The sequence below is a fragment of the Taeniopygia guttata genome, chromosome 1 (genome assembly GCF_048771995.1).
Source record: "Taeniopygia guttata chromosome 1, bTaeGut7.mat, whole genome shotgun sequence".
Taxonomy (NCBI): Eukaryota; Metazoa; Chordata; class Aves; order Passeriformes; family Estrildidae; genus Taeniopygia; species Taeniopygia guttata.
In genome coordinates, this window is record NC_133024.1 from 13963660 (window position 1) to 13991014 (window position 27355).

Here is a 27355-nt window from a genome sequence, read left to right on the forward strand (position 1 = left end):
AAAGGAAAGGGCACTGAGCGGCACTCTGGATTACTTGGCACCAAGGTAAAAAATGTGCACCATGGAAGGGAGCTGCAAACAGCATGCAAAGAGGAGCTCAAAGCACTGCCTGCAAACCGGCTGTGTGTGTGACACTCAGCCCTCTCCGATGCTGGGCTGGAAACAACCGCTGAGAGGTTTTGAGCGTGAGTCCCAGCGCTGAGTGCCGAGGAGAGGGGGAGAGAAGGCTCCGAGTGGGTGTGCGAGCGCTGGTGAGAGCTGAAGAGCTGGGGCTCAGCCCAGGGACAGCAGGTCACAACTCCCAGGCGCGTCTGAGCTCCTCGGCAAGCTATCACCCACTTCAGGTTCTGCTGGTCCAAATATACAACTCCGACAGCTGAGCTGCTTCTCTGCAGAAGAGCTGAGCACATGCTTGTCCACCTCTGCACCGCTTTACGCGCACCTTGGCACCCCTTCCTCACAGCCCGGTCGTAGCATCTCCGAGATGAACAGCCTCACCCACGAGCGCACACTTGCGAAGATCCCAAATCCCACACAAGTCGGGTGCTTGGAACAGACCTCCCCCTTCATCCCTGCTCCCGGCAGCAACCTTTCCACCTAATTTAGCATACACCAGGCTCCCCCCCACTCCGGAGGACTCGTGTGGCCCCTCCCAGCCCTGGAGCCGCGGAGGCGGCACAAGCGCAGGGTCAGCATCGCACCGGGGCTGCAGGTGGGCGCATCCCGGGAGCCGCGGGCGGAGCGCGCCGGGCATCACACCGGGCACCGAACTGGGCATCACACCGGGCACCGCGCCGGGCATCACACCGGGCACCGAGCTGGGCATCACACCGGGAATCACACCGGGCACCACGGCGGCTCAGCGCCGGCACCGCCCGCCCCGCGGCTCCCGCGAGGTGCGGGCAGCGCGGAGCCACCGCGGCGGGCAGGGAGCGCTCGGGGCGGTGCCGGAGCTTTCCCCGCCGGCTGCCGCTTCCCCGCCCCTCCCCGCCTTCTCTCGTTTCATTTTTGGCGGGGGCAGCGCCGGCTGCGGAGGGAAACGCTTCGCTCTCCGCGTTCCGGGACCGGCGCCTGCCGCGGTGCGGATGCGTATGGACGAATCGTCGTGAAAACAGCTCCCGACGTTTTCCCCTCAAAAAAAAAAACAAACCAAAAAAAAACCCAAACCCAAACAAACCACCCACTTGGATAATTAAAACGGTAAATCCAGCTAACTTTTCATTATCTTGCTTGCTGTGTGCTTATATATGTAGATATTTGTTATTTATCTGGCTTCGTTTCGTCATCCTTTGATTTTTGTTAATTATCTGATCTTGTGCTGGCGGAGAACTTGAAATATTAGGGTTTAGAACAGAGGAGGACTCCGTTTCTCCTTCTTCCTAAAGTTGGACTGAGGAATGAAAACGTTCCTAGCTCATGCCAGCCTTGTGAATATGTTTATTTGCACTGCCAACCTGAACATAGATGAGATTTCCTGTGGCAGCATCCTCTTGAGTTTGCTTTTCCTTTAATTTTTGCCAATAATACAGCTAAGATGAGTGTATGCTACACACATGCAGTCCTGTAGGCTGATAGATTTTGTATGCTGGCATTCACAGCTGAGATTCCAAGCAGGCTTTGAATGTCTTTAGTTTATGATGTTAACAAGTGAACTGTCTTCTGTTTTCATCCTAATTCAATTTGTGGATTCTGCCAAGAGATCATCTAAACCGAATCAAGTAGTGTTTCTTAGCCCTATAATTATTTTTTTGCCTTTTCAGGGATAGAAGCATGCTCTCGTTTGTACAGGTCACACAATTTGTACAGCTTTATAATCCAGAGGGCTTTTGTTTGAGAGGATATTCATTTTCTACCGTCCCTGTACTGGTTGGATGCTTTATGAGACTGGGCAACCCCAGGCTTTCTGCACATTATGAAAACCAACTTTAGGAAATTAAATGTCTCTGTTGGGTATTATAATTCCACAGATACTTACGCTTGCTACTATAAACTATTCTTCTTTTTGGACTATTAATCCAGCAGATATTTACCTGAGGAAAATAAGACTGAGAGGTTAATTTAAAAAAAAAAAATCAATGTATACATGGAGAAAAGACTGTCTTATTCTCATCAAACAAGAGAAAATGAGAGCATCAGTTTCATAGTTGCTAAAAATTACTGAGCTGAACTTTGCTGTGAAATATGGGCTAAACTTCCAAGTCTGACTTGGGGAAAAACTTAGCTCAGAGCTCTGAGCTCTGTTGCTCTTCATTGATTTTTTTCGTTCCTTTCTGAGAAGTCAATCATGTATTGATCTACCTACCCATGCATGTGTGAGCATATTCACCTACACAGGCACACACCTGATACTGTCCAAGTGCAGGACTTGTGAGTTGAGGTTTTGAGCCACAGAGGACTACAAACAATGCAGGGAAAAGGAAAAAGGAGGAGGGATTTACAATATTTGTTGTTGGGCACGAATTTTAGGGACCTTGCCTTGGAAATGAGTCTCAGTAGTCAAAGAAGAGAGGCAGAACCTTATGTGCACTTGGCACAGCTTCTGCTCTGAACTGCTGCCTGCTATGATTACATCTGTATTTAAATTAACCTTCAAAAAACTTGTGTTCATCCATCATTTATCTTGTTAATGTTAAAAATGGCGTAAAACATGCATTTGCTGGTTAATTTGGTCTGCTAAATTCTAAGATCTGTTGACCCAAGAGACAAGTACTTTGCTTAGGGGCTGAAAAAATTATTTTTGTTTATGATCATACAAACTGCTGTGTGCTGGCGCTGCATGCTTCACTTCTTGCAATGTTGCATGAAACAGGAATATGGAATTAGGAGGCATTTTTTTCTTCTACACATAGGACTTAAAGGGGTTAAGAGATTGGTCAGCAGCACTTCTCAGAGCGTTAGTTACTCCAAGGATTATTACTTTCTGAACACTTGGAAACGTACAGGTTGCTTTAAGGTACTGTAAGTAAACTGCTCTTGGTACCCCAGCCTCTTCCTAGTTACCATTCATACCTTCTCTCTTTGGTGGAATTTCTGCAAAGTTCAGATTTCCACCAAGCCTGTCATAAATGGCTGGAACTTTCTTCTTTTTGATTGTGGAGACTGAAGCACCTGGAATGTTAAAGGAGAGAAAAAGGAAATCAGCTTCAAGCCATTGTGAAAAGTTAATAAAATATCTAAAATAGGATTTCTGACTTACTTAAAAGTCTGCTTTTTTTAAGAGGAGATTAATCAAACCTTTGTTGTTTTGGAGTTTTATTGTTATTATTATTGTTGTTATTCCCAGAAGTTTTGGACTCTACAGCTCTCACTGCCCTCAGTGAAACCTGCAAATAAGCAAGTTTTCCTGCATGCTTCCTCCTCCTTCCTTCCCTGAGAGCTCCAAATTGCCTGTTTTTTCATCGAGGCAGCAAATGAAAGGGCTGACAGAATTCAGTCAGGCAGGAGGCACCACTGCATGGAGAATCTGACTCCAGTACTGAGATTCCTCTTGAGCTAGGGTTACAGGACATCTCTCAGGTGCTCATGCCATTTTGTGCTCATTCCACATCCGAGGGTGACATACCACTGTTCTAGTGTTTGAGAGAGCACAAGTAATTAAAATTCAGATATCTTTAATGACTTACTGATGCACAGCTGTTAAAAGGGACAACTGAATTTATTTAATCGGAAAGAGAAATACCTTTTTGCCCCAACTTTCTCTAAGGTATTTACTAAGAAAAAAGCCTTACTTTGCTGCCAGATTCAGTGTTTGGCCCTACTATTAACCTCTCACCCAGAAACTGGGGGAAAAAGGCACAGCTTCAAAATGCATGAAAAACTGACTTTAAGACAGCTTTAGCAGTTGAGATCAGTTTTTATACCTTTGTCTTTTAAATGACTAATCTCTATCTGTGGGTGTCCATTTAACCTGTGATATAACTCTAGAAACTGCTGGAGGCAATTTGTACTATAGGATCTGAAGTGATTAACATTGGGTACAAATATACATAAAGCACTTCAGTATTTAATGGGTTGCATCTCTTGGCTTTGGATGCCTTTCTCTTTTTTTTTAATGTCACATTCTCATCTGCAGGGTAATTTATGAGCACAAGCAAAGGTTACAGACTTCCTAATTCAAGCCTCAACTGTTATGGCATTTTTACACAAATGCTCATTTTCTTTGTCATACCATTTAGCAAAAAGGATCAATGTGCTCCATTATCCTGCAACTATTGCTTGAAAAAAAGTGGTTCTATCAAAAATGTGTCCCTGGTTGTATTTTTTTTGTAAACCAAATATATATGTCAGATGTAATGTTGCCCTCTGCTATTATATTATGTTTCCAAATGTAATAAAGTTGGGGAGGTTTCAATGTATGAAAAAACAAAAGTATTTTTCCCATGGGCATTTGATGTCCGTGGTTGGAGTTTTACTCCTGGCAGAGGAACAAGTGCTTCTGCCTATACAATTCACATTTCAATGAAAACCAGGGCACATTTTAGAAAATGTTGGGAATGTATATTATAGATATTGAATTTCAAATGTCATTTTCTTGATGTTTCATGTTATAAATTAATGCTGGAGTAAGAGAATGGGATTGGAGGTAATTTCCTCCACATTCTCTTTAGTTCCTCAGTTTTGCAGTTACTGGAGGAAGAAAAGCACATGAGAGTACAGTGAAATATGCAGACCTAGACATCCTAAGAATTCACTAAACGCTTTTGAGTTTGCCTTGCCTACAGTAGGAGTGTGTCACATGGTAATTTGGGAAGCTTGCTTGGAAATGGAAGAGTTATGAAACTGGGTTTGCCTCCTACAGGTGCACATCCCTGTGTGTGCATTTGCAGGTTTGCTGTAGGGGAGAGGTCAAAAGCCCAAAATTAAAAGCAGGGTAGCTAATTTTAAAAAGGCTTGCTCTGCCATGAAGCATCAGCTGCTCAGCACTACAAAAAGTCCAGCCTAAGGACTCCCACATCACTGGTTCCTCTGCAAAATGGGAGGATTGGAAAAGCTCTGTCAGTATATGAGAAAAGTAGCCTTGTTGACAGTGTTTAAGTATTGTTTCTTCTTATCAAAATGCAAGATAAGCTTTGAAAATTTTGAGTTGCAAGCACCTCCAAATTTAAGACAAGGCTTATCAAAGTGAAAAAATGGCTGCCTAAGTTTTTTTTTTCCTTATTTGTTCCTAGAATCTTGTGCCTAAATAATTGTATTTTGTAAGAAACCATTACTTCACTATGTTACATGGCAGTGTTACCTTTTTAGGCTTTGACTGAACTGAATTTGTGTTGATTGTGAAAAACAGAATGGTTTGATGATGAAAACATCCAAAAAGAATCAGCCAGTCAGCTGGCCCACACACAAACACAGCAGTTATGCCCTAAGTGCCTAACTGTTAAAAGTCATTCTCTGCTGCAGGGAATACTGGATTTCAGAGTGACAGACCTGCTATTGAGCTCTCTGTGAGGTGCAAAGAGGGGCCAAGGTGATACAGCTGTCCACTTGCATAAATAAGTAGTGTCTGTGCTTACATATGTACACTAACACACAGAATACTGCCATGGAGGCCAATGCAAAACCCATGTGAATGAACAAAAAGTTGTGATGAAATGTGAAGCAACACTGGGATGATGATCTGCTGGAGAAATAGGAAAGGAAAGCACAAATGAAAACTAGGAATCACAGAAATGTCTGATCCAGTACATAGATTTTTGACATGGGTGAGAAGGGCTGGAACTGGCTACGTCACCCAGAAATGCTTATGCAGTAATGAGAGGGGATTATAATTTGATGGAATTCTGCCAAAGGGTATTTTGTACCTATTGAAGTGTGGTTTCATTTGGCAGCTTCTCCTAACTTGAGGAGAACTTCCAAACTCTGCTGCCATATATCACAGTCAAAAGTATGACAATGTTAGAACACTTTGACCTTCAAAATAGAATTTGAGAGTATTAAATTACTGTACCTGCAACATAGTTGTGTCTGCAATAACAATTACAGGCAAAACAACAAGTTTCAGCATCCTCTTCCCCCTTTTTCACAGCAGTGGACATAAAAGTTCATTTTAGTCAAGGTATATTCCTTTTCCTTTCTTCCTAGAACTGTCTGTAGTTGGTTCCTGCAGCAGCTGAGTGAGCAGAGCAGGACAGTTGGCTTGGGTCTTCATGGACTGGAATGCCAAATATTCCTGCTTATTGTTCCCTCCCTCTGACAGGGGACACACTGTTCAGTGAATCACTCTTATGGCCAGCAGCAGAACATGACTTCAGCATCACCTTGCATCTTCTGTCCTCCCAGTCCTGCTGTTTTTCTTGCCTCACAGCAATTAGGTTTCAGGCAGACCATCCGCCCTCATCCTCCACTGTTTGAGCTTCCTGGGTTTTGGCTTGCTGGATTCCACTCACGTGGAAGCACTGACCTGCCTGGAAAACTTCCTGCGTGGGCAGCAATAATCCTTCAGGCTGTTGTTTCTGCCTGAATCCAGAAGCCACTGTGCATGACACTTACTGGAGGGTGGCTGTAGTACATCAAAACAAGCATTTTCCAGTTTTAAGTACAGATGATTTATTTGTATTATAACCACATTAGCTAGTCTCTAGATGGCCATAATTGAATCTTGCGCTGTATAAGAGGGATCCTTCCTCTAGGAGGAAAGAAACACATTCTTTTTTTTTTTTTTTTTTACATAGCACTGTTGATTTGATAGCATTAAATCCATCCAGTTTATTTGTATTAAGCCTAAGATTATCTCTAAATTTAATATGGGGGTGGGGTGAAGTAGCTATCAATACTCATTTTGTTATCCTTAGCTTTGTGTTAAATTATAAAAGATCAGCCTGGCTTGGAGAAACCACTGCAGTAGGCAGTGGTGGAGCCCACAGAGTACAAGTTTGTCACCTCACTGCGATGACTGTGGCTCACTGAGTCACTGACGAGAAGGGGGTGCTCTGAAACCAGCAGAGACAACTGAAACAAATAGGTCTGTGATCAAAATACCATCCTCGAGAGAGATTTTAGGCCATGGTTTATTGGCAACTCAACCACTAAAGGATGTAGGCTAACTTGGACCTCATCAGTATTACTTAGTGATGCAGCCCAGCCAGTTATCAGAGTATCTTCCTCTAATTTGTGTTATAATAAATCCTGGTAAATACAGCACAAGCTTTTAACAGTGCCACAGACACAAAGCAATAAATGTGTGTTCAGTGAAAATACTAGGAGTATGTTCCATTGTCTGGAAAGCTTTAATCAAAAATAGCTCATTATAATAACTATTGTCAAATTATAAACCTTACACCACTTGTGATTGTTCAGGAGACTCTCCTGGGTACACTGAAGTGTTTTAATTAATAGTTTAGTAAAAATTAGTGTTTAATTATTCATTAACAGTTCAGCTGAGGGAATAACCTCTAAAGTTGGTAAGCATGCAGGTGATGAAAGGTTGGGGAGGAATGCAAATGGATGGAACAACTGAATTAGAATTAAAGACTGTCTTAAAAAATGCAGCTGAATACAGCCAATATCAGGGATGGTTTTGGGCAGGAACAACCAAGAGTGCAAATTTAACAGGGGAAATGACAGGCTGGGCAGAGATGACACCCCAGCAATATCACAGAGCTGATTGATGTCACTGGTGAATCCCTTTAGAAAAACTGGTACGTGGCCATCCACATGCTGAACCTGGGCACCCGGGGAACAGAGGGAGCAGGGCTGCTCTGCAAGGAGGACATGGGCTGGATGCCAAGGTGACCCCAGAACAAGTACTCCTCACAGAGGGGACACAGCCAAGCACAGGCAGGCAGAGACAGGTGCCCATAATGGGACCAGTGACAACCCCAGATCAGTGAGGGGCCACCCAAGGGAGCAGCCAGGAGCAAAAAATGACAGACATTATTTAGTGACACAGAAAAAATTTAAATGTACCAGAGAAAACAAGCAAATAATATAATTATCCTCTCAAGAAAAGAGGAAAGTCAAACTTTAGAAGTCTAATAGCATTTTGTTCTCTGTAAAAGATGCATTTAAGGCTGTTGATTGCTTTCCTAGGGAAATGACTTCCATTCTGTCCTAACACTTGTATCTACATAAACAATCTTCTGTATTGGGCTTGCCCAACATAATGGCATCATTACCATCTCTTCCACACAAAGAATTTTTACATTAGGGTCATAAATCAAGCTCCTTTTCACTCTGCCTTTTACTGAAGGCTTTTAATTTTTTTCTTCCATTCTAGTCTCAAAGACTATACTGCAGGTCTTATTATGAAATTACCTGAAGACTGACAGTTGCCAATGGCAAAAAGGGCCCCTGCTGTTCTGTAAAAGGCAAAATGTGTTTCTTTTCATCTAGACCAAAGCCTTGTGTGATTATGGGGTTTTGGCTTTTTATTTAATTAATATTTTAGGATGTTTACATCTAGAATAAACAACCATTTACTATTAATAATAAGGATCTGTGTCTACACTCACTTCTCTGATTTGCTGCTAAGTCCCTATCTCCTGATCATCAAAGCTGTATCAGTTTGAGTTTGTTTGGACCCTGTTACGCAGAAAACCAATCGGCTCCTTTCAAGACAAAAGCCAGATGTGGATTTAGAGGTGATTTGCTGAGGACACCATTTCAAATTAGCACAAGAGCCAGGACCATATGCAGATTGGGATCATTCTGTGCTGCACAGTATTTTCCAGCACACTTCCAGCAGATCTCTCAAGGGCTCACAAACCTTCATGCCATGTCCAAGGATGTGCAATTTTTCCCCACTTTTATATTAGGCTATCAATTTACCAATCTACTGGTGGAGTCCTCATGTCAATTTAGGTATTTTGAACCATAAAATCTCTACAAAACAGTGATGATGTCTTTCAGCCACATAGCCCTGTGTTACAGGCCACACAGTGTGGGCACAGCTGTTCACACCGTTCTAGATGGAGGCAACAGGAATATTTGGGGCACCAGCCCCACTTCAGCTACAGAGCAGGGAACTCTCAGCAAGAGAGACATCTTTTTCTGTATGTTTTTGAGATTTCTGATTCAGGATTAAGTTTTTTGTTTGCATTTCAGATTTTGTCAGTGGCCTAGAGACACCCTAAGGTTTCTCCTTGGGAAAAGCAGATCAGGCTCTCCTCAGCCCAGAGCAAGGCAGTTGCCACTGGACAGATGACAAAATGAAACAGCAAGATGAGCAGACCAGGATGCATCCATTAGTTTTTGGCACAAAAGTCAGTGGTGCTTTGAACTCTCTGTAAAAACAAATCTGACCTACAAAATACCTGTATTTGGATCCAGCTGCCAAAGAAAGACAGGTAAAAAAAGCATTAAGTGTGGACCCTGCTCATGACTGTAGTGGAAGCCAGCACCTGTAAGTGTTGGACCATCCAGTTTCCCCCATAACAACAAAGAATAGGAGCCTTACAAATGCTGTCACTTTTCCAGGACACGATTTGCTCTTTGGTGAGGCAGTTACAAAGCCCCTCGTGAACAACAGCCTGGGCTGTGTGTGTATATGGTATTGGGAGACAATGTGCTGCTCACACTGGAATTCCCAATCCACTGTAGTCACCCAAAAGCCAGGAGTGTCATCTGCACTTAGATATGTGATCTTTAATCAGCAGCAACAGCGCTGGGTGTACATCTTGTTTTTAAGATGACCTATGAAGCTGTCAGCTGTAGCTGCTTGACCTATAACAGATAATGCCATCAGGAGGAACAAGCACTAAAATGAAAAACAGCTTTCCTTGCTTTGCCTAACACTCATCTGACACTCCTAAAGGCTGGAGCTGGGCAGCACAACTGCACATAAAATATAAGTTCACTATGAAGGTGCACCTTAGTCACCTCTTTCAAGTGGGCTTATGTTTCTTCTCTCAATTCTCAGGTAACAAGTCAAGTCTGCTGCTCATTAGTCCTATCCTTGATCTTGTGCTGAAATTATTTATTGGCTCCCCTGGTAGTTTGTTAGACTAATGGCACTCATTTCTTGTCATATACAGCTACACATAAGAAATAAGCAAACCACATTTTGTCATTTCAGTCATTTAAATCTACAAAATCTCCCAAACAGAGCAAAGAAAAGGAGTGCTTAGATGCGCTGAAACTTCATCTGGTTTTTAGTATTAACAAGCTAAATTCAACAAAGGTACCAGAAAAGTGTGAAAAGTATTATTTCAGAAAATCAGGCATTAAATTTACAGTGAGATTCTTTGGGGTTTTTAGATTTTATCCTTCAGAAGCAGCTGCTGTCTCAATGGCACACATCACTTGTTACATGAAAGATTTCTGTCGAAAGCATGACATCTAATTTCAGAAAAGCAGTCATTATTTTCTACCTTCAAAAGTCTGTAAAGTGTGTCAATCACTAATGACAATTAACAAAAAAATCTCAATGTAGCAATAATTTAATCTCTAAAAAAGAAGAGAGGATAAAAACATGTCTTGGACTTTGCAGATTTATATGGTTAAACAAGAGAGTTTTTGTCAACACATTCTGTCTTCAGCTTCAAACTGTTCCTTGTCTTGTGCTGTGAAGGGCTTCAAATTGTTTATTGCCTTGTGTTCTGAAGAGCTAAAGAACCACTGTTACTGACAGAGGAAATAAGAATTTTAGTGGACCAGATATGTACCAAAAAAATGCCATTTAAAGAAGTAAATGTTTTTGTTGATACACTCAAACTTTTTTGCCAGAACAAACCTTAACTAAACATTGTTGAGCACAGCTTTGGGGTTTTTTTAACAATCCTGATACAGAAGCAAAGGAAGGTAGTTGCAACAGGATGGCAGTATTTCTGTTTCCCTAATAGTTCAGTAATTGGAAAGCACAGTCCAGGCACAACTTCTTGCTCTGTGGGGGTTTTTCATCTTGCAACAGTTTTAACCTCACCAAGGACCGCTGTCACAGTCTCCTGCTCCTTCTGCTCATTACAGGATGTTCTCAAACAGGCTTGGAGCAGCAGCAAGAAGAGCTCTCTAACCAGCTTTTATGGCAGTCCTGAAGACAGAGATGCTCTGGTTCAAAGCCCTTTTATCTCCATTTAAGAGGAGGGCCTGAAATGGGCTGAAGTTAGTGCTGTGAGGGGGAGTGGGAAGAAAGCAGAGCGTTGTCTTGCAAGGTGTGCAGGCACGCACACTTTGAACTGCTCTGTCCATCCCCAACACAGGCAGAGCTGACCTCTGCTGGAATCAAAGAGTATAGAAAAGTAAACGAAGGGATTTAATTTACGTCCACATGAAGAGAGGAACACATTTTTGGCAAACTCCTCATTCCTTTTCAATATGCTTTTGCAGAAAATCCCATTAAATTCCTCTTTGTCGAGACCTATTTGTGAAGGCTGCTGGATGCAAATCATAAATAATGGGAAAACAAGAAACCAGAAGCACAGGGTATGTGTTGCATCCCCTGCAAGAATGAGCTGGGTCTGCTTGATTTGGACATATCCTGAGGCAAGGATGGAGAAGGAGGAGGGCAGGTCCTGATTGTCTTTGGAAAATGCTTTCCACTGCAGACCCTCAGAGATGCTTCTCTCCCTTTAAAGCCTAATGTGGTCTCCACTACTGCAGTATCACCTGGGTTTTACTGAATGTCCATCCCACTGCAGTCTGTGAGGTTGGAAATGTGACAGTTCCTTTCATTTTATTGATTCAGAGGGAGAGGCAAATCCCTGCCTATGGATGTATGGGGGGTCAGGGTTTTGCTCTCATCTCCCCTGATAACAAAGCAATGGTGCTGCCTGACTTCTCAGGTGTGTGGTGAGGATAAACTGGTGACCCTCTGCAGCTACCAGGGCCATTACAACACACCCAATCAGTTCATAACTCAAAGACTTTTTTAGAAATTGCTCATCTCTGCTCCATCAGAAAAGTTACATGACAAAGCTCTTTATGAAATACTGGAAAAAACAGGATTGGCCAGAATTTATCTGGGAAAATATAGATTTAAAATGGACTTAAATGCAGAAAGATGATAAAGCAGCCGCTTTTCTGACCCAAAGGCATCAGTCTGCTGAAATCTGACTTCCATGTATCAAAGAGGTATGTAACCAAGAAAGAAAGGAACAGTATATATATCTTCACTTCTCTCATAAATCTGGAAGGTACCTTGGTGGAAGGAACAGAAATCTGGATTGAAATTCAATGCAACAGCATAGAACCTAAGTTAAAGTCTCAGAGAGATGTGCTGAAAATACATATGGGATGAAGCACCATTTACACAGGAAGGAGCAATGGAAACTGCAGGAGCTGCTTGAATTCATCAGAACTTACTTCACATAGAAGTGTAATTCTGACTTTTTTATTGCCAATTCTTTTCATAAAAGCTGCACTTTCTTTAGTTGTGACCAACTAGTTTATTCCCTTAACTGTTACTGAGGGAACTACTTATGCAATGACATAATTTAGTGATACCTTTTCTGCATCTTAATGTGTAGTACACCTGTGACTAAATGATTTTTACTTTCTCTTTTTTTATTGAGACAATATTGTGCAGACTTCTTTGGCAGGAACCTGACATAAAGCTCTGTCTGTGCAGCCCAAACACATTTACTTTCTGGAAACTCATCCATTTAATCTAGAGAAGAATAGATCATTTGAAGAATGATAAAATTACATGGTCAGCCTGAAAATTAAGCCATTTATATGAAGAGGTTTGCTCTTATGCAGCTGTAGATATGAGTCACTGACCTAAAAAGCTAAGGCATTGCAGAGATATTAAGAAAATAAAAATAAAGAATTTAATAAGTTGGTGAAGTAATAAAAGAAGACAGGAAATAAAAGACTTGTTTGTCCCGACTGGAAAAAAAAAAATCTTCTTTTTGTGGTAATGAGAACAGATCGTACCCCTTTTGCTTCCTGTTAGAAATCTTCTGGCCCAACACTTGTCAAATGCAATTGCTGGATGTTCTGCCCTTTTAAGAGCTGTAGCAAACAATGATCAAGGATCAAGAAGTATCACTCTTGATTTCATTACAGAAAACTTTGTCACTTCTTTCTTCAGACTCTTCCTGCCTGCAACTGCTGCCAGCTCAGAAAGAGCTGAATTGCAATGAGGAAATATCAAGGAGGGGTAGAGAGGGCCTTGTGGGCAGAACTGTTCTCCTTCTCAGACACAGCTACCTCCCAGCCCGGGAAGAGAAGGTAGTTTTGGTTGAGGGTAGGGAAGGGAAAAGAAAGGGTAAACAATACTTTTCTCTCTTTCTTTGCATCCTCATCGACCTCTAAAACTTATCCTGAAAATGCAAATCACTTTTTCTTTTGTCTCTGTGGTGGAGAGAACTGCAGGAATCTGTTCTCACCTCTCATTTGGTGCCTTTGAGGGATAACTGTGTCACTCCAAGCTCTCAGGGAAGAGCCTCATCTCCAGCATCTACAGGGGAGCAGCTCATACATTACAATAAACTGGCTTGGAGTCAATTCAATTTAGATCAAAGTGATAATAATGCCTTTAAGGGAACTAAAGAGGTGATTCAAAAGATGTTTCTGCCTTCTGGAAGTTTATCCAGCTAGCTACTCTTATCCCTTAGGTTTATTTGCAAATTTAGGTTCCAAGTTATTTCTAAGTACCCCTTGTTCAAATCACAATGTTTTTGTGTGCAAGTGCTTGTCTGTTTTTTACCCCATTTTAGCTGAGTGACTGCAGAGGCCAGTGGGATGTAGAAGGGTCCCTATCAGAGCAAAGGTAACACCTTAACAAATAAATTGTGAAGACAGAAATATTCCTAGTGCAGTCTCTGCTGTTCAGATTTAGACTCTGTGTTAGGGAGGAGGCTGTACCACAGACTGCGCCATTGGGCTCTGTGTCTGATTACAGAAGTAAAACCTTATTTAAACAGGTTTTCCTGCTGACACCTTGCTGCCTCTCAGACACAGGCACACACCACCACCATCCCTTTATGCTCCTTATCAGGGACTTATGAATGTGCTCCATGCCAGCATCTGCAAGTGGCTGCAGGGTGCATCTTCCTTAGCAAGAAACAGGAGTTGGACTGGACTCGGGGACTATGCCTGCTTTTGTGGAATAGGGATACAGGAAAGTCATTTCTGAGGCAGAGAAATCATTGATGGATTGCAAAAGTCCAGCAAGTCTGAGTCAGGAATTCCAGTAAAAGTTGTAATCAGATTGCAAATATACATATTAATATTCATATTAAATATGATCCTAAAGAAGCTGCTAATGTGATATTTTTTCCAAAATGCAATAGGATAAACACAGATGATGAGAAAAAGATAGAATAATTACAAGCCAGAGACTGAAACTTAAGTTCTGCTATATAATCTGTTTGTCCCTCATACCACCCTAGCATTCTTGCTAGACCTTTCTGAATCACACTTATGATATATTGTCAGTTCAGCAGCAGAGATGGGGATGAGGCACCATCTTTAAATCCTCACAGAGACTGTAACTGAATAAATCAAATTATGTAAGTAGTTAATTTTCATAATTTGAAATTACTTGTCTTTTATGCAGTCAGAATCAATCTAGGCTATTAGCAACTACTTTGGAGTATTTCTGGACATAGTTTATGAATGCTCTAAGGGAAGGCAGCAAGCCATTTATGTAAGCAGGTTTGTAATATCAAGTCTTGCACTGGGTTATACTCAAAAGTCATTTCAAAAGTGATGGCATAATGGTCAGTTCTGGGAAACCTGATAGTCCAAAGCACAGTCAGAAAAGTGCAAGCAGGAATCAGAAGGCTGGTTTGAGAAGGAAGAAGGGCAGAAAGCACGTGGAAGAGCTTTCCACCCTGTGGAGAGCCCAAGGCTGCCCCTTCCCATGGCTCTCAGAGTCACTGCCAGCCCACAGCTCAGAGGATTTGGGTTTAACTTCATTCTCTGCCAAAATGCGTGACCTTGGTGTCACCATTTATTCTCCCTGCATCTCACTGTCCTGACTCATAAAGCAAGGTGAGGATCATTCCTCTGATTAACAAAGAACTGGTAATAAAATCCACACTGAACAGTAAAAGGCATTTCAGCTCTGTGAGGATGTGCCATTGCTTGCACTGACAGATCTTTCTGTGAGGAGCTTCCCTGCAGCTTCGAGTCAGGGTTACCCAGTCTTTCTCTTGGTGTGAATTCCTGCAAATAAGTTTTAAACAGGACACACAGTTCTGGAGGCCTCCACATAAGAGACGTGCCTCTGATTTTCTCTATAGCCAGCCCTAAGTTTAAAGGACGGGAATTTGCAAATGGTGGTTTGGTCTTACAGCTCTCCCCTCCCACCAAGCTGACAGAAGGCTTTCACAGCTGGTTCTGCAGACCTTCACAAGACCTTTCTGTCTTCTCTGCAAGCAGCAATGGCAACTGAACATTGATTTTCAATGGGGCTTTTCATCACTGAAATGCTGACACTTTAATTATCAGGAGGCCCTGCACAGGTTGGAATTAGAAAACAATTACAAGTACTTGTATCATGGAGCTTAGTACAGCAACTCCCAAAAAGTTATCTGAGCAGTGACACTCAAAGCTTGCTTGCTGTAGTTTTTGTTCTTACAGAAGTTTTCACTCCTTCTGTTCCCTCACACAGATTCTCTAATGTCTAATAATATGTTGAACACATGCTGTGGCCTTTCCATTAACAGGGGCTTGCCTTGTTTTCATCAAAGGCAAAGGGACTCTTGATATCTCTGCAAGTTTAGTTGAAACTGGGCAACGAGTTCAAAAGGATCTCATGGGGACTGACAACAGCACAGCCTTGTAACTGTTATTTCCCAAGGAAACTGGATTAAAAGGAAACATCTGATTATGTGGTAGGCTAAGTCAAACCTTCCTTTCTGGCAGTTAAAAAAAGTGTTTACTAGCTGAGTTTCAGTCAGAGGGAAACTGACTCCTCATATTATTTTTTTTCTCATTAGTGGGTCTAGAAGAAGGACAGGTTTATGTCCTTGGACATAACTAGAAGAAATTACTATTTTAAAGTTCCCTCTTTTATTAATTACAGGCAATTTGCTTTGTCAGGGGTTTCCATGGCATAGTGTCTCTTTTGAAATAATTGCAAAATAATACTCTCTTTAAGGTTGTTTTGAGCAGCATGATGGAAGTCTCCCATAGCCTGTTTTCCTACTGGAATTTTTTTCCTTCTTGGTTATAGGCTGTGTTCCCATGACAATTCCTGTGCTCATGCATCCCAGAATTAGCTCCTAACACGTTCCAGCCTGATGGTACATTAAGCCCACTCAGTGCTCTGCAAACTACATGTACGCTCTAGGCTCTGAATATGTGGGGAGAGGAAGGTCTCTAATTTGGGTACTAAGGCGATGGGATTTAAAGATGGGAGAAGGGATGGACAGAAGGTAGTGGAGGAAGTAAAAGATGCCCAGGTTTATTCCTCTTCTATTTTTTTTTTACTAGAAATGCCTCATGTCTGCAGGCTAAGAAGGGTATGTAAGAGTAGTAAGTATAAACTTTTGGTAAAATGGAACACTTGCTTGAAAAAATGACATCACTTTAACTTCAGAGTCAGCTGACATGGAAAGCAGTTCCATGTTTTGAGCTAACTTTCCTGCAGCTTTCCTTCACTGAGCCCTCAGTTTAGCTGAAAGCTCCCTGTTTCCATGGGGTCCCCATGTGACATTCCCACTTTAAACACAGCAGCGTTCCAGCTGCAGAACTACACACCTTCCTAGACATCTCCTCCAAGTCCAAACCGGAGGAATCCTAGTAAAGACTTTCTGAAAAGGACCAGCTCTGTGCTCAGTCCTAGCTGCCAGAGCAGTGCCAGAGCTGATGGTAACATCCAGCAGTGCCAGGAGCCAAGAAGGGAGCGCTTGGATACTCCACCACTGCAAGAGAAGTCAGGGTCCATTGACAAAAAAGGCTCCCAGTAGGTGCTGGTTTGGCTCCAAATGGCACTGATGGATTATTAGGAAGACCACCACTGCATTCCCATGTTTAGTGGACAGCATTAATGTTTCTCAGCCAAGCCACAAGGAATTCCAGCCAGGACTGCTGATGGATCTTCATGGACATCAGCACTGCTACCAGAGCATGTTCAACCACTACAGCTACTGAGAGAGCTGCTCACTGACTCTTTTCCACCAGCAGTTCAGTTCACACATTAAAGCTGTTCTGAGGCTTTCTGGGTGTTTTTGCCCCCAGCCTGTTCTCAAGAAGCTGTCCAGACTGGAGAAGCAAAACTCTTTAAAATGTTTCCATCTGAGAACAGCCTACCATCTCACCATCTGTCACAACAGCACTTTCTAACATTTTCTTCTCCCTCTTGGTGCTTCTTATGCCTCTTCAAAGTTTGCCCTCTGGCATTTTCCAAATGGCACAGCAGTGTTCAGCAGTGTTGGAACAATTGCATTTGTGGAGTATCAAAAACTCTCCTCCCTCCCAGATTTTTCTTGCTCAGTATGGTGGTACCATGAGGGTTAAAAAAAACCCCCAAAGCTTATTATAATGCAAGCATGGTAACCAAGATATCAGGTACAGGAGAAAATGCAATTGAGATTGTAGTTTGCTTTACAGTTTGAATGATGCTCTGAGCCTTCAGCTACCTTTAACTTCTACAAGATACATTACCCAAACTAAGATATGTAAAGATGCCTACAGGTTTTTAAATGCTCAGTTTGCATTAATCACAGTCTCACACTATTAATGGTCTGAATTCAGAAAAAAAAAGTGCAAAATATCTAATTTTTTGCTACTCAATTTGTTCAGACCTTTAGATGACCTAAACCCAAATTTCAAGGCCATTACATTCAAAGGCAAGGGTGTCTCTCTGAGGGGTCACCTTTAACAGTGACATTGACCTGTCATCCCCACATAACCTCCATGAGAAGCTCCCCACAGAATTATTGCTGTCTACTGCACCAGCTGCCATCGCTATCTCAACAGGACCCTTTCTGTTCCTTGATGACAAACCTCCTGGTCAGATCTGTCCCACACCTCAGGGGCAGCCCATAGCATTGCACCAGGAGGTTACTACTGATTTCTTCAAATCTCATCCATTTTCCAACAATTCAAAGCCATACAGGCACCTTCCCAGTCCCTGTGCCATTGCTGGTCTCCAGGCTGAGCCCAGCAGGAGACCATAGGAGGGGAATTCCAGTAGTGAGGGAAAAATATTGCATTAGTGTTGCTATGGAGATGAAAATTAGCACAATAACTATTGTGTTCTGTTTCAAAGCTTCCCAGTCTTCAGTTTTAACTCCTTCCCCTACTCTACCACTGTTTCAGTTCTGTCCCAGCAACATTCCAGCACACCTGACAGATTTCTTGGCCAGGAACTGGAAAGGGAATGGCAGAACACATAAGAACCTGAAGTCTGGGCATACCAGAAAAGAAGGAGAAAAAAGTGAGGCCTTGTAGAAGGAGAGAATAAAATAAAATCAGGGAAAAGAGAAAATAAATTAGGGGGGAAAAAAAAAAGAGAGAGAGAATTGTAAGAGGCAGGAATATGGAAAAATTGCTTTTGAAGATAGTGCATAAACAGAATTGGAAAATACTTTGGTACCATATGGTCACCCTCTGCCATTCCATAATGAAGCCCTGCCCCTCATAGAGAGCAATGCACAGGCTGTGCACACTCAGCAGTGAATACTGAGATCTCTTCCTTCCAGGATGCAACAACCTCTCACTTTTCTTCAGCACAGAGAGGAAAAGCAAAGCTTCTAGGAAGGAAATATAACATCATGCTTTCTTCTCAGAGGAAGAGCAAAAGCTAGAACTAATTTGGTAATTTGGATGGTTTTCACATCCACATGGTTACACTGAATTAGTGGTTGTGTCATTTCTGATACGGTTTATGTTTCAGTTCCCTAAAGCTTGCACTTCTTATGGATGAGTTACTGTTGACCTGAGTTCAATCCTTTTCATAAAATCACTTGGATTGTAAAAGTAATGCTCTGCCCTTCTTCAGAAACACTGGAAAAACATTCAGGTAGGGTAATAAAGATTCAGCAGAGCTTGTAGATGAAAATTAGGAAGATGAGGCACTTATGATCAACTAGGCTTCACAACTACCCACAGGGGCACCAGAGGCAGCATCCCCAGCTGTGTAAAGTGTCTCTGAGCACACCTTTCACCCATGGAAAATGTCTTCTTGCTGCCACAGCCCTTATACAAAACCCAGTGAACAACCCTTGCTCTGTTACCTCTGGCTCTGTAGCAAGCCTTTATCCTTCCACTATTCCAAAATCTCATTCCTTTGCAGTCACTGTGGGTACAGCTGAAATTTTATTTTGCCCAGCCAGCAAAAGACACCACAAAGCAGTCAATAGGCAGAGGACAGAATGTGTCTCCCAGGAGAACAGCAGGATGCCAGGTCCTCCCAGCCAGGGAGCAGGGCTCCAGTCACAGTGAAAGGGGGTTGCAAAAAGGGTCCAAAACATGCCTGGAGGGTATTCACACTCATACCATTGTTAAATACCCTCATCCCACATCACATCCATTCCTAAAAATGAATACTGATTTCCTAAGCCCAGAAACCGAGTGATTGGAAGTCCATTTGGTGCAGGCAGAGCTTACAAAAACTATTCCTTAGACTTTGTCCAGACTGACAAAGCCACTGACTGTTGTGGCCACCCATCTGAGTCATGGCACTCCCAGAAACAGCAGCACCCCCAAAGGGATCTCATTGCACCCCCTTCCTTCCCTGCTGGCATACAACAACTGGAAAACAGCCGTGGTTTGCAAAAGACATTTGAATGATACAGTAGATTTTTGAGTTTCTGCTGGTCTCCAGTCCCAGCATTCCCAGATCTTATATGGTTTCTCACCGCCTTTTGAGGGGGAAAAAATGTCCACAATACATTTCCCCCAGCCCTTCAATATGAGACTCGTAACTTGCATTGTAGGCAAGCTTTCAAAAGCAGGGAGATTAATGTTTTCCCTCCCACAGTTTAAAGAGGAGAAAAAGCCTTAAGTAATTTATTGATTCATATGGTGTATTTTGTGGAAGCTCGAGCAAGTCCAAAACCAGAATAGGGATCAGTGAGACTATCAGTCCAACTATAATTCTACTGTTACCATCTCATTTCTATCTCCTTTCCCTCCTCCAGCCTTGCAAAGGAAAATAGCTTCAGAGTCTAAAAGTCCTCTGTTACTTCTGAAGGCTCATTCCCTTGCTTTCTTGTGAAGAACTGTAGAAAAGCCTTTCTGAGAAAACTTCAAACCAGACACCAAAAAGAGACAGAAAAACTGCTATTTCAAACTCAGAAAGTTAAGGAAAAGGCTGTTGCAAATCAAAACCTTCAACTAAAGTTTCTCCAGTCAACAAAACATCACTCTATCTTCTTCATCTTGAAAGATTATTTTATCTAACAAATGATTAGTTTAAACTTGAAACTCACATGCAGTATAGAATGGCTGAAGTCTGAAATTACTGGAGGAATCATGGTGTTGGGTGAGTATGCTACTAATTATCTCTTTCCCTGAAAGTAATTTCATTTTCTTTTTATGAAATATAATACATAAAACTGTGGTAAATAACTAAGATCTTTCTAATTGAGGAAGTATCAGGAAAGGGAGAAGCAGCAGGGTATGGATTTTGTTCACATGCCAAAAGCATGGTATATGAAATGTCATTGTGAAGTTCCAAAAACACTGAAGAGTCTTACTTGGCAGCTGGTTAGTTGGGGGAGATATTTATCTGCTTAACTCTCTAGCAGCGCTGAAAGTTTTAAGTGCATTTCAAAATCATCTTTCTGCCACGTTTTCCTCTCACACTTTTGCAAGACAGGGTGATGAAATTCTTATTTTGTGAACTTTAAAGAAAGACAAGAGATTACCAAGGTTTTTTGGGGTTTTTTTTAGCTTCTGTACCCTAATCTTTCTGGTTTTCTGAGAAGTTTTGCCTTTAGAATTATTTACTTTATCCCTGGAATTTTATCTACCACACAGAGAATGCAAATTTTTAACAACAGAGTACATGTTCATGTTTCTATTCAGGGGTCATTTCATAGATAAAACACTTGTATGGGTGCCTAAATTAGTTATTAGTCACACTTAAATAACCCAAACACTCAAGCAACAAGCACAGTTTTGGAAAAAGCTGTGTTAGGCTGGGACCATACTGTCTTAATCTAGATATTCCCATCCTGATGATGTCACTGAGACAGGATTGGTTTTGCAAGGCTAATTAATCTCATTTGCCCTGTAACATCAAGAATGCTACCAGCCAGTCCATCTAAGTTTGTGCAGCGCTGTTATAAGCATCATCTCACAAATAAAACTTAGCCTGGCATGTCAGTAACTTGGGTAACATCCATTAACAAATCCTTCTTACACAAGATTTATTCTACAATTTCTACTTTTTAAGCCTTAAAACAACAGGGTCAGTGTTCAGGTATGGGGAAATTTCCCACCTTTAGTGAAGGGTTGGACTGGATGAGTTGGGATGTTATGAAATAGCTCAGATGGGTCACAGTGATGGTCTGGTACATGCAAAGCCATGCCTGGACCTTTGAACAATGCCTGGGTGAAAAGCAGCAGTTTCTCAGAGTGCTCCATCCCACCTGTAGCAATGCATCCCACAGGAAACACGCTGCCCCCTGGGCTCTGGTTCTAATGCCACCTGATGGTGAGTGCAAATGTGTTGGGTGATGTGAACAGAACAGGAATCCAGGCTGAGCTCTATCCGTTTGACTCCTGAACGGGCAGAGCGGTGCCACACGGTCCAGCAGAGAGCTGCTGGATGGAGATGCTGCTTTCTCTCCTCTAAGGAGTGCTGTGCTCTTGGGAAGCAGAGTTAAGCCTTTTGCACACAATGGCACCTGTTGCTGGGGTCCCTCCACTGTCACGTAAAAATCATGGATGTTGCACCAGCTGTGCTTTGATTACAGTGTTTTTCAAGCCCATTTTCACTTTCCCTTACGCTCAGCCTTTCCAGCTTTGATCACAGTGCAGCACAGCTAAAGGCACCTGAGAAACATTGCTAGGCAACAGATGCTGCAAAGGACAGCTTCCCCTCCCCTCACACCGAGGTGGCAAGAGACCTTACAGTGCTCCAAGTTGCCTATCACAAAATATTCAAGGCAAAAGCTGCTTAGTTTTATGAAGGCAGTCAGCTGAAGCAAGAAATTACTTTGAAAGTAGGAGCTGAAAACAACCTGCAGTAGGAAATTCAAGAGAACCATGATGGGAGACAACAAAAGGCAACCTTAATAAGGAGTTATTAGATGTGTGGGAGCAGGTGGAGAATATGTGGAATGAAATTAGCAAAACACATGTACAAAACAGAGTAGAAAACTTCTGCGTTAGCATAAATATATCTATGCTTAATGTTATAAAAGTTGATTTATTGCTGAAATTCTCGTTAGTGTTCAGTTTACACCACCATATCAAAAATTATGTCTTCCTTGAGGAAACCAATACTACTGTTGTATTTTTCTTCTGAATTATCAGAGTACTTCACATTCATTCTTGCTCAGTCCATAAATGTCATCCATAGAGTAAATAGAAAAGTTTCATTTCATCACCACTTAGGAGTGAATATAGAAGCTACATAAAGCCACATAAATCTTTATAGAACACAAATGGGTATTTCACCCAGAATAAAGCTTGAAAGCAGCATATAAACAGAAAATGGTACATATTAAGCAATGCTAGGTAAGCAAAGGGAATGTTGCATCTGTCTAATGAGAGTTTCCTTTAGAACAACGAAAACAAGCTGCTAGAATAACCTGACCTGGAAGCTGAGAAGCACAGTGCAGTACCACATTTAGGAAATGTGTTTTTCCATCGTTTGGATCTTTGATTGCTCTTTTAAATGTGTAAATAGGCTTGAGCAGTAGGATGAACAGTGGCAACGAAAACAGATGTTGGGTATGAAGAACCAACACAAAAGTACGGAGCATTAAATTAAGCTGTGTGTTAGAAATTAACAAATGCAGACTTACAAATGACAATTAGACTTGGCAAAGGATATTAAAGTAAACTGGGGGGAATGGAGTTACTATGCAGGAAGGACAGAGATTAAAGAGATTAAAGATAATCTAGGTATAACCCAAAAACTGGGTAAATGCTCTGCCTCGTTTCAATCAGAGGAGATGATGCTGAGCATGGAACAAGAGGCAGAATGGCTAAGGGGAATCAGGTTAGCAAAACTGCTAAGGAGCTTATTTGGTCTTTTGAGACCAAATATTCATCACAGCAGAATTCTGAAAGAACAGGATGCAAAATAGCAGGTAGAGCAAATACTTTCAATAATTCTGCTGTGTCGATCCATTCTTAAGTGATCATACAACCACAAAGAGGTTGCTGAATGACTGAGTTTGCCAAAATAACAGCTTTGGCAGATAAGCATTCTGTTAACAAACATACAGTTGAAGTAAAACCAGAAAAGGGAAAATAATATTTTAGCTGAAGGGTAATGTTTCCATGAAAGCAAACACAACATGAAGAACATATCCCAGCTTCAGTGCAATGAGGTTGGGTTTGGGGAACAGTTTTCTAAGGGTAATTGGCACAGAAGTACTTCAAAATGGAGATTGATGAGTTTGCGTAATTATTAGAGTTGAATTTGCCTGAGATAGGTAGAAGAGAAACCATTCCTAGACCAAAAACAAACAGATCTGTTCTTCCTGTTCTCTCAGAAGGCAAAGGTTTCTGTTCAATGTGCTGGCGTGACACAGACTGAGTTCTGCCAGTTGTTCTTGGAGAGGAGGGAGGAAATGCAAAAGTCAAGCCCTGCCTTCCATACCAGGGATTGAAATCCCTACAAGGCTTGCCCTCCACTCATGGAATTGACTCTACCCACACTGTCCAGATAAGAGACACACTTAGGGAAAAGCAACCAACTATTTTCCCTCAATCAATTACTTCTTAACTTTAACAGAATTTATGCAGCTTGTAAAACCTAAACCAAACTGTTGACTGTGTTGAAATATGAGAATAGAATGGCAGGCAAAAGTATCTTTAGATACCTGTTATGCTTTTCAAGTTTCAAGAAAATGGGATATTCCCTCCAAGGGCTTAACCAAAATTGGGTATGTTTTGTTTGTGAGCTCTTCAGCCAGCTCTCTCTGCCACTGACATCACTTTGATAAGTTCCTTTTTATTTGCTTCCACACACCCAGTTAATATATCTGACTCATTTCATAAATGCACTTTAAGGTTTCTTATTAAAAAGCTTTGCAATAGTCCAAGAGAAAAAGGGTTCTGCAAACAAAGAATAAAGTTGACTATTCTATTTTTGGAAAATGAGAGCAGTGCTAATTAGCCTGCAGCAGTCTGATGGTGAAATTCCCCATGCCCTACCAGGCAAGGTCACTGGAGTTGTGCCTGCATATTGACACAACCTTTTAATACATATTCGCATTTAAAATAATTATTTTGCATGTCAAGCTGTATCTTCCTCTTCTAAGTTCATTTCCACTGTGTAATGGAGGGCTTGAAATCCAATTTAATTCATTTTCTTGATGCAATTTTCTTCCATGTCTACTATTTTCAGTGTATATTACATCTTTACTACTTCTGAATGCATCTTATTAAGTAAGAATTGCAAATATATATAAATATACACCACAAATTTCAATTCTGTAATTTCTTCTTTCAGGCAAATTTAATGTTTGTCATTTCTGAAAGCTAAAAAAAAAATCTGTTGAATAAGTATGCACTTCAATTGTTCTTCAAACCCACTGCACAAAGACATTTTGTAGCTAACTTGTATTTATTTAGCCCTAAATCCAATTCCATTTTCTATTGAATCTTCTTAATGTGTGTTTGTTTGGTGGTTTGTTTATTTTTTTTTTTGTTGTCGTTGTTTTTTTTTTTTTGGTTTTATAACAATTGATATGCAGTTATGGAATTCAATTGGATCACAGAAATTTTTTTTAAAAGCTGGAAATTAAATTTGCTAGCATCTCCTTTCTCATCCTCAGAGCATCAGTTTGATGTGTTTGAAACATTCCTACAAGCCATAGAGTGAAAAAAGAGAACAGGAGGCTGTGGGAAGGTCCAGAGAATTGGCTCTCTTTCTAACCCTGAATCATGAAGGGGTCTGGAGGGATGCTGGGACATAGTTACCCTATTGTTATCCCACATGGAAGAGGGCTCAGGATTTTGAGCAGAGAGTTTTTTTTTTAGTTTTGCAATCCTCATATGAGGTTCCTCCTGTTTATGCAAGCCAGTTCTTTCAAAAGATTCAACTTTAGGAAGAAAATCCTGCTTTTAAATAAAGGAAACAACAGCAAAAAAAAATACAGTCTATCTTAAATCTGGCTATCTCACAGACACTAAATTTCACAGACCCTTTCATTAAAGCTGTTTTTTTTCTCCAATTCTGTTTCACAGAAGGGACTGACAGTTTATCAACATGTTTCTCACAATGCATTTAAAGGTGTTCTGTACCCAGCTATTCCATTCTAAAAAGATTTAACTTGATCACAATGAAATCTTCAGGAGAGGGTGGTAGTGCTTTCTACTTCCATTTAAATGATGATTATGTCTCCAAAGTGGTCATACAAGCAGCAGGCAGGAACTTTTTAAGTTGTTGTCTGTCTGTTATTTCCATGTAAAGTATACATTAACTGCAGGTTAAATTTGGTTTGGTTTCCCCAATCTGTCAGTACTACCAACTCAAGCTGACAATCAAGCAAAATCCTTCTCATGCATAATTACCTTTAATGAGGAATCCTCTGGCCCAGTTGTTTCACTGACACTTGAGCATTTTTTCTTGCCAGCGTTTTTTTTGCACAGACAGTACAGACCAGAACTCAACAAACAATGCCAGTGATGTACAAGAAAATGTTGAACCTCTGTCAGCACATCTCCTGTGCTGGGCTTGCACACCAAAGAAAATAGTTAAAACATCAGTTTGAAAGGCAAGCAAGTAGCTGTGCCTTTGAATACACATAAATAACATGCTGAGTGGGTGGCAATTTTACATCGAAGTGGGAGATGTTAGATAAAGTCTCTTCTCAGAGCAGCTTTTGAAATACCTGGGACTGAGTGCTGCTTTTACATTCGCCTTAGTCTGCCCTTTGCTGAACACTTGTAGCACTTCCTCTTTACCCAACCCCATGGAAAAAATTTCTAGGACAAATAAGTTTCCAGGGCTTGGAAGAGACAATTAGACAATTAGCTTTCTCCTTTAAGAAACAATGTAAATTTTAGTGCTTAAACTTCTCACTTTTGTTTTCATCCGCTTTTGGCCTTAGAAAGTTGGAAAGCTTTATATGCATTGTGCAGAGGTAACAGCATGGCCTGAACACAGGTAGAGTGTTCTTTATATGATATAATAAGCATTTATTTTAAACTGGAAGCAACAAACTGATAATTGTTACTTAAAGAATGAAAAATGTGTTTCATAAAACACACTTCACCCCATAATATTTGTCTTACATCCAACCCAGCAGGACAGATGTTGATTTTCAGTTGGATCAAAGATCAGGAATCCCTGCCAGTGTGAGTCAGTATGAAAGCCCTCTTGAGCAGGAGTGAGGTGATCTCTCAATTTTTTTTCTTTTTTTGTACAGGGTAACATACACTGGTTCCTGCTAAAAGTATTTAGTTTTATTATACTGTTATCTGCTTTTCACAGTAATTTATGGAATCACATTACACACCACTCATCTAGCAGCTAGGAAAGACCCATACATTTTGCTCTGATGAAAGACCACTGTGCCACACACAATATCTGTGAGACATTTATGTTGTACCCACTCACATCCAGAAGTCAGCCAGTCCCTCATGCCTAAGTGATTGCTTACAGGGCAGATGAAACTGTGTTCCCTACTTCTCCAGATGTATGAATTTTTCAGCTTATTGCTTTTTTTGGAGGAAAGGGGATCAAAGTAAAGATGATAATAAATCTCTCTAACTCCATCCATATCAACATCTTCAGACATAAAGATGAAGAGCTTTAAGTATGTTTGCACAAAGATTCTTTCAGCATTATACTGATCTGCAAGAAATGATATATGTACTAGTGTCGGTGCTGCAGAACTTTATAAATACACTTGAAGATTAAATTGTCAGTGAATAGCAAATAATCCTAACATTTGCTGACACAGTCAACAGAGGATTGTTTAAAACAGACAGATTGTTATTTACAGCTGTGCCAGATGGGACAGTTTGAAATATGTTTACCCGCTATTTAGTTAACATTTAAAATATTTTCCTCAACATCCTCAAATAATTTTAAGTTGCTGAGATTTTTATTTGAGTAAAATTTACCTGCAAATATTTTTACATTCCTGCTGTCAACTACAATTATATGTGCCTGTAAATAACAGACAAACTGTCTACAGAAAACTCTTACTGGAGCTCACAGAATAGAAGTATTAAGTATTAATAAATTAATACATCAATGTCATACACACTGAGTGAACTTTGTGGGAAATTTAATGTGTTAATTTAAAGTAATACATTATTTTAACATGACACCTGCACTATGCATTCGTGGGGAATTAGTGCCACCTGTGTGTCTAGCTCTCAGAAAAAT

The 27355-nt window shown here is 41.1% G+C and overlaps 1 protein-coding gene across 3 annotated transcripts in view; it reads left to right on the forward strand.

The window, feature by feature from the left end:
• Window positions 1-242: 242 nt before the first annotated feature.
• The window catches only part of HTR1F (5-hydroxytryptamine receptor 1F), a 104575-nt gene continuing 77462 nt past the window's right edge, over window positions 243-27355 (forward strand). For 2 of the 3 annotated variants that reach the window (XM_041713515.2, XM_002191572.7), the window contains exon 1: window positions 243-1200. The gene's annotated coding sequence lies outside the window, so the exon portion shown is untranslated. Of the gene's footprint in view, window positions 1201-19970; window positions 20315-27355 lie in introns of all 3 variants that reach the window. The other variant, XM_030263244.4, reaches the window with a different exon arrangement.